We start from the raw sequence: 13,398 nt of genomic DNA, 5'->3' as shown, positions 1-13,398 counted from the left end.
AGCGGGAGGCAAGTGGATGGTCTCCTCCGTTACGGAGGAGAACATCACAAAGCTGCGGGGAGCTGGATACCTAGCCGCGGATATCGCGCACCGGCTGCCAGATGCGGGGCAGATCATCCCTTCTCCAGAACCCCATGAGAGGGTGTTTTCCTTACCCACTTCGTCCGCGGACTGGGATTTCCCCTCCACCCGTTTGTCCGCGGGCTCATGTTCTACTACGGGCTGGACTTTCACGATCTGGCCCCAAATTTCATCCTCAACATCTCGCGTTTATCGTCGTGTGCGAGGCCTTCCTCCGCATCAAGCCACATTTCGGCCTGTGGCTGAAGACCTTCAATGTTAAACCGAAGGTGGTGGTCGGCCAGCAAGTGGTGTGCAGAGGCGCCATGGTGGGCAAAATGCCCAACGTCACCTGGCTCGAAGGCTCCTATGTGGAGACCATAAAGGGGTGGCAATCGGGGTGGTTCTACATCACCGAGCCGTGCGACACCAACTGGGTGGCGGCCCCCAAATTTCGATCCGGAATCCCCATGCGGCTCACCTCCTGGAAAGAGAAGGGCATGTCCTGGGGTTCCCCGGTAGAGCTGACCAGACTCCAAACATGCATAAAAAACATGATGAGCAAGAAAATCAAGCTCGTCAACGTGGTCCAAGTCATGCTCTTCCGCCAAATCCTCCCGTGTCAAAGACGGGCATTCACCTTGTGGTAGTTCGACCCGGCCGAGCACCAGACGCTGCGAGAGCTCTTCGACACGACGCACAAGGACGTCTGGAAGGTGCTGTTCAAGGCGCCGAGGTACCACGTCCCCTTACCGAGGACCGCGGACTCAGTGCAAAGCGCCCTGCGAATCCGGTAAGTCTTTTATATCTTATAAGATGTTCATTTCCCCAGTATAACTACGCGCGGGATGTAAGCCTCCACACCGTTTAACAGGACTGGGTAGCGACAGCGGAGCGTATCGATTGTCCGGTTCCCCTGCCCGAAGATCCAGTAGATGCTCTCCTAACGGAGATGCTGGTTCCGGCACCTTATGAGGTGCCGGAGAAGAAGGCCAAGGGGACCAGGAAGGGTCTCCGGCGCAAGGTTATATTGGACTCATTGTCCGAAAGCACCAAGGCGCACTCCTCCCACGAAAACGAGGAGGAGGAAGAGGAAAGTTCTCCCCCCAGCCGGGGGAGACAAGAAAAGGAAGGCCGCCTCGGGGTCCAAGAAGGGAAGAACCCTCCTTCCGGACAACTCCACCACCGCCGCCTTCAGCGAAGAGAAGTGGTTGCCCAGGGACAAGCCCCTGGCGAAGTCGTAAGTATCCGGATACCATAATAATTTTTGGTATGTTTTATTGAACTGCTTCTCATCACGCCGAACATGATTATGCAGTCCGTCCCGAGCCCATATCGACGTATCTTCATCAGATGGTTCTTTGGACCCGTCGGATCTGAACAGTGATTCACTTCCGACCGCCTCCTCCCCTCGCCCTACGGACAACGTCGAAGTGTTGTGTCAAAGGGCACCGAGCCGAGGGGAGGTAGTCCTGGAGGCGCCTCAAGGCGACCTTCCGGATGCTGGGCGCAAGGGGAGCAAGACTCCCATGGGCTCTGATGATGGGGGCAGCAAATTCGGCCCCCAGCCGAATACTGCGCCGGAACCTCCAGTGGTTCCGGACTCTGTCAGGCAACCCCTCCCTAAGAGGGGCAAGCCGCCTGTGCCGATGGCCTTTGTCCATCCAGAGGCACTGGACAACTTGCTGGAAGCGCTTCACGGCGCTTCCATCGACGAAGAACACCGCACTATCATGAGTGCGGTGGTCAAGAAGGTTCAGTCCGCCAAGAGTGGACTGACTGAAGCCTATGCCAGCCTCCTAACAGGCTTTGAGGTAAGTAACTAGATTATAAGAGAATGTTACCGCATAGACACTAGCCCCTGATGCTCTGTTTGACGTTCGCGAAGAACAGTCGAATAGAGGATCAAATAATAATCGCAGGAGTCTAATCGAAATATGTCTATGTGCATATGCAGGCTTCACTACTAGCCGCTACTGCACGTACTACGGAGGTCGCCGCCCTGAAGTGGGACCTTGAGCGGTCCAAGGCAGAGCTCGGCCTTGCCAAAAGGCAGCTCGAAGAGAACAAAGGTAAGTTATACCCAGTCTGTATATTGATAAGAAAAAACAAGGGTGGTTGCTTAGATCATAGGATCGTCACGAATTTTGCTAGGGGCCACGACCGAAGTGGTGACCCTGAAGAAGGCGCTGTCTGAGGCTGAGGGCAAGGCGGCCAAGGAGCGCCTCGAGCGAGAGAAACAAGAGGCCCGAGTAGGCGAGGTGCAGCAAGAGCTCCAGGCCCTCATCCAGAAACATGAGTCCTTGGAGCGTGACTCTAAGACGCAAGGGTCCGAGCTTGCAAAGGCCCTCGAAAGCGCACAACACGCCAAGGCCGAAGCCCAAAAGGCCCTCCAGGAAATTGAGGCGGTTAAGAAGATAGCGGCGGGTAAGGCATTCATTATGCAAAGCAAGCATGTAAAAGAAAATTACCTTTTACTTACCCGAGTTCAGAGCTCTCCAGGGGCGTTCGCAGATCTACCCCGCAGTGTGTCAGATGTCGCGGAGTTCTACCGGGCCGAGGAGGGGAGCTCGACAAAGAAGTTGTTTTGGTCTCAGTATACTGGGACCGAACACCCCATGCCGAGCGACCAGCTGAAGCAACTGGTCGAGCTCCCCAAGGCAGCCGATCATGCCATGAAGGGTCTTATAGTCCGGATGTGGCCTGGCGATCCCCTGCCTGATAGCTACTTCGGCCTGGTGAGGCGGCTTGTGAATGCCTGCCCACGGCTTGAAGTCATAAAGCGGTCCGTCTGCATCGAGGGTGCGTGCAGGGCTTTTGCCCGGGCAAAGGTGCACTGGGCGAAGCTGGACGCCGAGAAGCTGGTGAAGGAGGGGCCGCCGGAAGGCAAGGAGCATCGCCACCCCGAAATGTATTATAACAGTGTCCTGAAGGGTTCTCGCCTTGTGGCGGAGGAATGTACTAAGGATGTAATATTCGAAGGAATGTGCTCATGTGATCCTGTAATATGAAACGAGTTCATTTGCGCTATGAAACGCTTGTGAATTTAAAATATTACCTTCTGTGCGGCCGTTTATAAAATCTGAGAGTTGGCCAGTCGTCGGCTTCTGCCCTCATGTAACTAGTACTGGGGTGTTCGGGATAAACCTGAGCACTCTTTACCCCCATTTTGGGTCCTTCGAGGGAGGTGTTCAGCACAACGAACCAGGCAATCGGACTATAAGGCTTTATCACTCTCACTTAGCCATAGAAGTCTACAATTTTAAATTTTGGCGAAGCCCCTAGTATTCGGAAGGCCGAATTTGGGGTGCTATATACGCCTAAGTCGGGCAAGGCCGACTCCTCGCCCGATGCGGAAAAAGTCTTTAAGGACTTGAGACCTCTCGAACAGCGACCAGCTCTCACCTTATCATGACAGTCAGTTTTCGGCTTTCTCTACTGAGGTGCTCGTCCGGAAGAATCGGGACACAATCGCAGTAGTTCTCCCAGTGCTACCTTAGCCGATATTGCGGAACGTAAGGTAACAAAACATGGGAGCCGGGCAAACCCAACTATTGACACAAGACATGATTCGGAGCTGATGCATATAATGCTATAAGTTCAGGGTGCCGCACTGTCGAAAGTGTTCGGACTTCTCACGCCGTATTATGGGGTATACTTAAGCCCCTGGCGTAGTGGTCATACCAGAATGTACGGGTGCAATTTGTCGTAAACAGACAAGGAAAAAAAGGGAAGGGTAATCCAATAATAGACTAATGCTATGCATTGTTATTTAAATAATACGTCAAAGCGTACTGATACAAGTAGTGCAATAAGCAAAAAATAGGACTATTTGACATATCCTATCAAAGGGCAAGTTGCGTATGGGTATTTAAAATGGGTACTTCGATCGTTATTAGAGACCACCTGTGGATTCCCTTGTACGTCTTAGCTTCTTGCCTCCTTGGTTTTTCCTTCCCGTAATGTGTCCAGCAGTCAGACTGCCGAAGAGGGGCTTCCAGAGAGTAAGGTCCTGAAAGAGAAAAAATGATAAAGATATACAGCCCCTGAGGCGGTTGAGCCGCATTGTGGGACGTGCCCTGGTCGTGGCCCTACCTACGCCCACGGTATTTTTAGTGCGTAATTATGTACGCATGGCACATATTTCGTCGCTTGATTGGGACTAGCACGGGGGCCAAATTGCTAGGCGAGCTCTGAACGTGCCAGGCGATCCTGTTGCAGGTTACTCTGGACTCGCTTGAAGGTATCCGGGGGCTTTATCGCTGAATTGGCGGTTTGCCTTAAAAGGCTGCTTTGTGCCTCAGCTGCGAGGGCCGCAGTGTGCTCCTCCGTGCGGAGCGAGCGTTCTGTGTTTCCATTGACTGTTATGATCCCACGAGGTCCTGGCATTTTGAGCTTGAGGTATGCATAATGCGGTACCGCATTGAATCTGGCAAATGCGGTTCGCCCGAGCAGTGCGTGATAGCCGCTGCGGAACGGGACGATATCGAAGATTAACTCCTCGCTTCGGAAGTTGTCCGAAGATCCGAAGACCACTTCCAGTGTGATTGAGCCCGTGCAATGGGCCTCTACACCTGGGATGACACCTTTAAAGGTGGTTTTAGTGGGTTTGATCCTCGAGGGGTCTATTCCCATTTTGCGCACTATATCCTGATAGAGCAGGTTCAGGCCGCTGCCGCCGTCCATAAGGACTCGGGTGAGGGGAAATCCGTCGATGATGGGGTCAAGGACTAATGCGGCAGATCCACCATGATGGATACTAGTGGGGTGGTCCCTGCGATCGAAGGTGATCGGACAAGAGAACCATGGGTTGAACTTTGGGGCGACTGGCTCCATCGCATAGACGTTCCTTAGTGCACGCTTCCGTTCCCTCTTGGGAATGTGGGTTGCGTATATCATGTTCACCGTTTTCACTTGTGGAGGGAACCTCTTCTGTCCTCCTGTGTTCGGCGGCCGAGGCTCCTCCTCGTCGTCGCTATCCAGCCCCTTGTCCCTGTTTTTGGCATTCAACTTGCTGGCCTGCTTGAACACCCAGCATTCTCTGTTCGTGTGATTGGCTGGCTTATCGGGGGTGCCGTGAATTTGACACGAGCGATCGAGTATGCGGTCCAAACTGGACGGCCCCGGATTGCTTCTTTTGAACGACTTCTTCTGCTGACTGGATTTAGAGCCACTGAATCCGGCATTGACTGCCGTGTCTTCGGCGTTGTCGCCGTTGTTGCGGCGCTTGTGTCTGTTACGACGTGGTCTGCCGTTAGTATCCTTTGTATCTGAAGTGCCATGACTTCTTGATGTGTTGTTGCTGCGAGCTAGCCAGCTGTCTTCGCCCGCACAAAAGCGGGTCATGAGCTTTGTGAGGGCTGCTATAGACTTCGGCTTCTCCTGGCCGAGGTGCCGGGCGAGCCACTCGTCACGGATGTTATGCTTAAATGCCGCTAAGGCCTCTGCATCCGGACAGTCGACAATTTGGTTTTTCTTAGTTAGGAACCGGGTCCAGAATTGCCTGGCCGATTCCCCTGGCTGCTGAGTTATATGGCTCAAGTCATCAGCATCCGGTGGTCGCACATAAGTGCCCTGGAAGTTGTCAAGGAATGCATCTTCCAAATCCTCCCAACTGCCAATGGAGTCTGCTGGCAAGCTATTCAACCAATGCCCGAGCTGGTCCTTTGAGTTTTAGTGGGAGGTACTTGATGGCATGTAGATCATCACCGCGACCATGTGGATGTGGAGGAGGAAATCCTCGATCCATACCACGGGATCTGTTGTACCATCATATGATTCAATGTTTACGGGTTTAAAACCCTCTGGGAATTCGTGATCCATTACTTCATCAGTGAAGCATAGGGGATGTGCGGCGCCTCTGTGCCGGGCTATATCACGACGCAGTTCATATGAGTCTTGTCTGCTGTATTCGGCCCGGCCGGATTTGCTTTTAGTGTATCCGGCGTGACGGTCATCGTCCCGCGTTGGTGCATGCCCCTCTGATCCGTAGATCGATCTTGCATGTTTTGCCTAGTTTTCCAATATGTCTCGCAGGTCCCGCGTGTAGCCCCGGGCCTTGGTATTTTTGTTTGAATGGCGGCGGGGTGCGGGCTGGACTTCGGGCTGAAATGCCTCTCTGTCTCGGCCACGAGGTGGCCGATCAGCCGCATCGTACGCTGGTGATGTAGGTTTCAGTGCTTCCTCCTCGAGTTGAGGTAGCAACCTGCGCTTTGGGTAACTCTTAGTTGGGCGCACGAGTTCGTATTCCTCGGCTCCCAGGACTTCAGTCCATCTATCCGCTAGCAGATCTTGATCAGCTCGAAGCTGTTGTTGCTTTTTCTTCAGGCTGTTTGCTGTGGCTATAAGCCGGCGCTTGAAGCACTCCTGTTCGACGGGATCCTCAGGCACGATAAATTTTTCGTCGCCGAGGCTCACTTCGTCTTCGGAGAGAGGCATGTTATTATCATCCTCTGATACTCCGTTTGCTGCCTGTTCCGGAGGGCTAGCTTGTTCATCCTCCCGCTCGAGGTCTGGCTGGAGGGCACTATCCGGAGCGTTATTGTCTCTTGTACCGGTATCGCTGCTTTTACTATGGCGAGACTTAGAGTGGCGTCGCTGACGTCGGTGCTTGGGTTGCTTCTTGGAGGGATTATCCTCCGTTGTCTTATCGCCATCCCCTTCTTTGGGGGTGTCCATCATGTATATGTCATACGATGAGGTGGCAGTCCAGCGCCATGTGGGCGGTGGTTCTTGTTCGTCTCCTGCATCGTCGTCCATACCATCGATGTCTTCGGAGCCGAAGTCGAGCATGTCGGTTAAATCGTCGACAGTGGCTACTAAGTGGGTGGTGGGTGGGCGCGAATTTCTTCGTCGTCCGCATCCCATTCTAGCCGGACATAGTTCGGCCAAGGGTCTCCTGATAGGGAGAGAGATTTCAACGAGTTTAGTATGTCACCAAAAGGCGAGTGCAGAAAGATGTCCGCGGAGGTAAACTCCATGATCGGTGCCCAATCAGATTTGATGGGCGCAGACGCAAGCGGCTCGGAGTCCGTGGCCAGGGACAAATCCATCGGTTCGGCAACACAGGTCTCGCAGGAGGTGAAGTTAGTATTCGGCTATATCGCCACCGAGTGTGCGGCCTCCGAGGTGGAGTCCATCCACCCGTCCTCAGATGGCGCAATTTGTTCCGGATTGAGGGCCGGAGTGGTTGCAGGTGTGATCTCCCAAACACTGTCCAACGGCAGAGCTAAATCATGCTCGTCGTGATTGTGCGGCGCACCTGACATGGGCTCGAATCCATCGAAGATCAAGTCCCCGCGGATGTCGGCAGTATAGTTCAAGTCTCCAAACCTGACCTGATGGCCAGGGGCATAGCTATCGATCTGCTCCAGATGGCCAAGCGAGTTGGCCCGCAGTACGAAGCCGCCGAATACGAAGATCTGTCCGGGAAGGAAAACCTCACCATGGATCGCATCGTTGCCGATGATCGAAGGAGCCATCAAGCCTTATGGTGACGGGACAGTGGAACTCTCAATGAAAGCACCAATGTCGGTGTCAAAACCGGCGGATCTCGGGTAGGGGGTCCCGAACTGTGCGTCTAAGGCGGATGGTAACAGGAGGCGGGGGACACAATGTTTACCCAGGTTCGGGCCCTCTCGATGGAGGTAATACCCTACTTCCTACTTGATTGATCTTGATGATATGAGTATTACAAGAGTTGATCTACCACGAGATCGTAGAGGCTACACCCTAGAAGCTAGCCTATGGTATGATTGTTGTTGTCCTATGGACTAAACCCTCTGGTTTATATAGACACCGGAGGGGGCTAGGGTTACACAGAGTCGGTTACAAGGAGGAGATCTACATATCCGTATTGCCAAGCTTGCCTTCCACGCCAAGGAGAGTCCTATCCGGACACGGCACGAAGTCTTCGATCTTGTATCTTCATAGTCCAACAGTCCGGCCAAAGGATATAGTCCGGCTATCCGAGGACCCCCTAATCCAGGATTCCCTCACCGAGCATTGTCAACATGGTCAACGAACATGAGGATTCAGGAGATGACTTTATTTTGACTGGATGACAGTAGGAACCCACTACGACCACAGCCGTACATACGCAAGTGCCTCCTTATTATGTACAACTGTATTTTCTTTGCTTCCTCCTGGTTTCCTGACATCACGGTCCCACACCATTGTCAACCTATGTAGTCAATAAACGAGAGAATTGCACAAGGAGCGGCCGACAGCTGGGACCAAGCAGCTCAAGCAGTATTTGTGTTTTTGAGGTGTGAGCACTGCAGAGTTTTTCTTGAGTGATGTTTTCGTTGTTGTTTAGAGGAGAGAAGGGTATTAACTGGCCGGGCTGTGGCCCGTCTAGCCCAGGCCAGATATCCAGCCCAGATATTAATTTTTTCAAGCTGAAAATGGCTAGCCCAGCTATACTTTTTTTGAGGAATACCCAGGCAAGGTCAACTTGTTATTCTCCGCCCGCTGGGCTGCAAATCTATCCTAGGAGGGATGCATTAGGCTTAACAGGAAAATGGGCTTTAATAAATATTAAATGGGATGTAATTATAAAAACTGGGCAGGAACTACAAAAAATGCACCAAACACATAATTAGTTTATAAAATATTATTTTTGGATTTTGAAAATTTTAATTTCATTAATTGTTGCGCGCGCAATGTTTCATTGGATTTTTACATAATACAATTTTATATTGAAATTGTATTTAATCTGACTAGAAATTTCGGGAGAAAAATATTTCGGATCCCATCAAAATGTGGGAAATTTTATTGAATTCTGTTTTGAATGGTTGGTTGAAATTATTAATCGTTGTCCTAGCTAGAAAATGGTCTGTACTTTTAACAAACTGTAAATGGGCTGTAGTAAATTCCATTAAAATTCAAAAATGGGTTGTACATTCTTACAAATCGCAAATGGGCTATAAGTTCTCTGCCACACACTTGTGGGCCTACTAAGTTGACGCGTCCCCTAAAAAAAGTAAGTTGACGCGTATGCAAGGCTTTGTCAACTTATAGTCAACACACGGTTGTAGCACCAGTGGCCGTTGGATGTCCATCCAACGGATGTCGTGCTTCTTCTTCAATCTTGGATATTCTAGCTTCAGCCGCCCAGAAAATGATTCCTCCCCATGACATCTGGGGCGCACCGTTTTGGAGGCTGACCTGTGGGCCTACTAAGTTGACGCGTACCAAGGGCTTTGTCAACTTAGTCATTATAAACGATTCTAGCTGTGGTGACCGTACGATGTCCATCCAACGGCCGTCGTGCTTCTTCAACCTCTGGTCTTCTTGCTCCAGTCGCCCAAAGCAGCACCGGTCGTGCCGCCTGCTCCTGCCTCTCGTGACCTGCTGTGCTACTGCAGAGGCCTCACCGCCCCCTACTACTCCCACCGCTGGCCAGGCCATCCCTCTACTCACCCACGCCCCCTGTTATTCTTCGGCGACGACAGCCTCACACTGCAGCCGAACCAGTGAACCCTCGTACTCATCTCCGCGTGGGCATCGACTGCCGCGTCTTCCCTGGCTCCACGTCGTCCCCTTCCTAGGCCTCACCGTCGTCCACCGCCCTGGTGCTCTCGGTGCGGCTTGGTCAATGTGGTCGATGAACGACATCCATCGGACGTGGACTATACGTGGAGAGGCTGACAGCTGGGTCCACGGCCGCACACAATGAAATGCCTCTTTATTACGTGCAAAATAATGATTCCTAACCACCGGAAGGGCCTCTGTATTTTGCAAAAAAAATCCCCCCGCTGACAGGTCGGACCCACCAGCTATATCTTCGCACGCAAGGAAGTGCCTCCTTATTACGCACAAAAATGAATACTCCCCTGCTAGCTGGGACCCAGCATAGTGGGAGGCTGACTTGTGGGCCTACTAAGTTGACAGGGATGGATGGCTTTGTCAACTTAGTCAATATGAACGATTCTAGCTCCAGTGACCGTACGATGTCCATCCAACAGCCGTAGTGCTTCTTCAACCTCTGGCCTTCTTGCTCCAGCCGCCCAAAGCAGCGTCGATTGTGATGCCTGCTCTTGCCTCCCATGGTCGGCTGTGCTGCCGCGGAGGCCTCACCGCCCCCTACTACTCCCATCGCTGGTCAGGCCATCCCTCCACTCACCCACACCCCTGTTATTCTGTGGCGACGGCGGCCTCACACCGAAGCTGAACCAATGAACCCTCGCACTCCTCTCCGCATGGGCATCCACTACCGCGTCTTCCCCGGCTCCGCGTCGTCCCCTTCCTAGGCATCGCTATCGTCCACCGCCCTGGTGCTCTCTGCGCGGCGTGATCAACGTGGTCAAGGAACGACTTCCATCGGAAGAGTACTCTACGTGGAGAGGCTGAGAGCTGGGTCCATGGCCGCTGCAAGGAAATGCCTCCTTATTATGCGGAAAATAATGATTCCTCCACCTGACAGCAGGGACCCACCAGACAGGCCACCGTATTTCACAAAAAAAAATGTTTCCCCCCTGACTGCTCAGACCCACCAGCTACATCTTCACATGCAAGGAAGTGTCTGACAGTCGGGACCCACCTGGTCGAAGCGTACGTAGCGTTGTCATTCTGGTCGCGAACGTGTACGTACATACGATCGGTCTGTCTGCAGGCTGCAGTGATGAACCGTGGCCGTGTAAGGAAGGGCACGTGTCATTGTAGAGGCGCGTACGTGTCGTAGTAGAGGCGCGTACGTGTCGTAGTAGAGGCGCGCACGTAGCATGTACACGCACGTACATCGCCAGGGTGCAGGAAAGAAAATACGGCCACGTCGTACATACGGGCGAGGTCTCGAACGCCTACTCGCGCATATGTACGGCCAGGGCTCGTGTACATGGCTGGGTCAGAACGAAGAAACTGCGTGATCATCGTGTTCATGGGGAGGCAACGGAATGCGTCATGTTCATCGGGAGGCAACGGAACGCGTGCTATTCATCGGGAGCCAACCGGCTTGGACGGAACAGCCGATGAAAACGAGGCCTGGCGTACCGTAGAATGGAGGAAACGGCCTTGTGTTTACCGGCCACGGTCGAAACAGGATCCTGTTCATCGGGAGGGGTCTGGCGTACCGCCAAACACAGGAAATGGACCTCGTATGGTCGAAACGGGGTCCTGTTGATCGGGAGGGGTGTGGCGTACCGCAAAACGGAGGAAACGGACTTGTGTTGGAGCGCTACGGTCGAAACGGGGGTCCTATTCATCAGGAGGGGTATGGAGTACCGCAAAATGGGACTCAACGGGATACTGTTCATCTCCACCATCGACCTCCTCCAGCCTCCACGGACTACTGTTCATCCACCGTCGACCTCCTCCAGCCTCCGCCTGCGCGCTCCTCCACCGGCTACTGTTCAACCAACCCTGTCCACGGGGTCCTGTTCAACCACCCCTCCACGGGCTACTGTTCATCCAGCCCTCCACCGGCTACTATTCAACCAGCCCTCCACGGGGTCCTGTTCATCCAGCCCTCCACGGGTCCTGTTCATCCACCCCTCCAGCGGCTCGATCGGTCGGGGTACTGTTCATCCAGCGGCAACAGCCTCTACTACCACGGGGTCCTGTTCATCCACCCCCCACCGGGAACTGTTCATCCAAACCCCCCACCAACGCTCACTGTTCATCAAAGGAAGGAGGCTGCGCTGTTCGATCGACTTTAGTTAGCAGCAGTAGTGAAGGAATCGCTCGATAGGGTTCAGTTAACAGCCATCGATCGATCGCTCGGGTTCAGTAACGCGTAGCCTGCAGTGAAATTGCTCGGGTTCAGTTAGAGCCCAACACCTCGCACCCACGCGCCTACGTGTACGAGAGAAACGCGCATCTCTCGGCCCCCGACCACCCACCGTAACCGGGAACTCCCCAATATTTTCCTCGCCCTTGCTTCTTACATGGTTTTCTCCGTCATGGACGGCCCAAAGAATGTCATGCAGCTGCGTCTCCGGCCCGCCCAGGATGAAAAGCCCATTTTCTGTCATGATTTTTTTGTCATAGAAGTAGGAGCCCACCACATCTATGATGATACCGGTTTTTGTCACAATTATCGTCATAGAAGTGTCATAAGCATGATAGAATTTTTTTTCGTTCGACCCAAAATGTCACGGATGTGTCTTTTTTTGTAGTGGTGGCATCTGGCTCCTGGGCTCCAACATATGGTTGCAACGTCCGAGAAGAATGGAAAAGGGGGAAAATAGGGAGCAAAGCAACCATGAGTACTCATCCAAAGTACTCACAAGCAAGGATCTACACTACATATGCATTGGTATCTGTATAAAGGGGTAATATCTATGGACTGAACTACAGAATGCCAGAATAAGAGGGGGGTAGCTAGTCCTATCTGTTCGGGGTTCCGTAGACCCTTGAGAGGTTCAAACTCTGGGGTGCGTGCGAAGAACTCGTCCTCCCCTGTCCGCTTACTCGCTAATCTCACAGCCTAGCTCGACGAACCGGATGGAAAGGAGACACGGCAGTTTACCCAGGTTCGGGCTACCTTGCGGTGTAAAACGCTACTCCTGCTTTGTGGTGGATTGGCCTCGATGGGCTAAGGATGAACTAGTACAGTGGGAGAACAGCCTCAAGGGGAGAGGTTTTCTTGGGCTCGGATGAGCTGGTGGGTGTGAGGATGATCTGAATGATCTGTCCTCCTCTATGGTGGTGGCTAAGTCCTATTTATAGTGGCCTTGGTCCTCTTCCCAAATGTAAGGCAGGAAGGGATCCCACAACAGCCAAATTCAAAGGGGGACAGCTAGTACATACTATCCTGACAAAAGTAGTCTTCGCCTGCAAAAGCTTCTCGTCATGACGTCGTGGTGGGCTCGGCGATGACCTCCATCGTGCCATCCTGGCGGTCTTGGTCTTGTTGCACCGAACTGGAAACCTTTGGCTGATTGCTCGGGACTCTGCATCTGCGCTTGCCTCCTTAGCACAAAAAAGGAAACTGGTACACTGTTCCCGCTGGCGCCCGCCTGGCCATGATCGTCATGGCTCACGTCACCTGAACCTCACAAGGTGAGCCTTGCATAGAAATCTCCGCCCCTCGGGAGCCAGCCTGAGGAGGCCGTCCCTTGTGGAGGTCTTGGTGTCATCCTCCTCGCAAGGCTTGGCCCCTCGCGAGGGTCTTGTTGTTGATCCTGAAGCTGGGCCGTACCAGGCCGTCGATGGAGCCACGTCGTAGGCCGCAGGCAGGCAAGTCTAGGCACCCCCGATCCCAGAACACCGACAGTAGCCCCCGGGCCCAAGGCGCGCTCGAACTTGGCTTCGAGGCAAAGTCAAAGGGCAAGTGCGGAGCGCCACAGGCCCTAACCGCCTACGACCTTGGTCGACGTCTGGTGATTGATGGGACGT

Source organism: Aegilops tauschii, chromosome 1, assembly GCF_002575655.3.
Source record: "Aegilops tauschii subsp. strangulata cultivar AL8/78 chromosome 1, Aet v6.0, whole genome shotgun sequence".
Taxonomy (NCBI): domain Eukaryota; kingdom Viridiplantae; phylum Streptophyta; class Magnoliopsida; order Poales; family Poaceae; genus Aegilops; species Aegilops tauschii.
Note: the sequence above shows the minus strand (reverse complement) of the source record.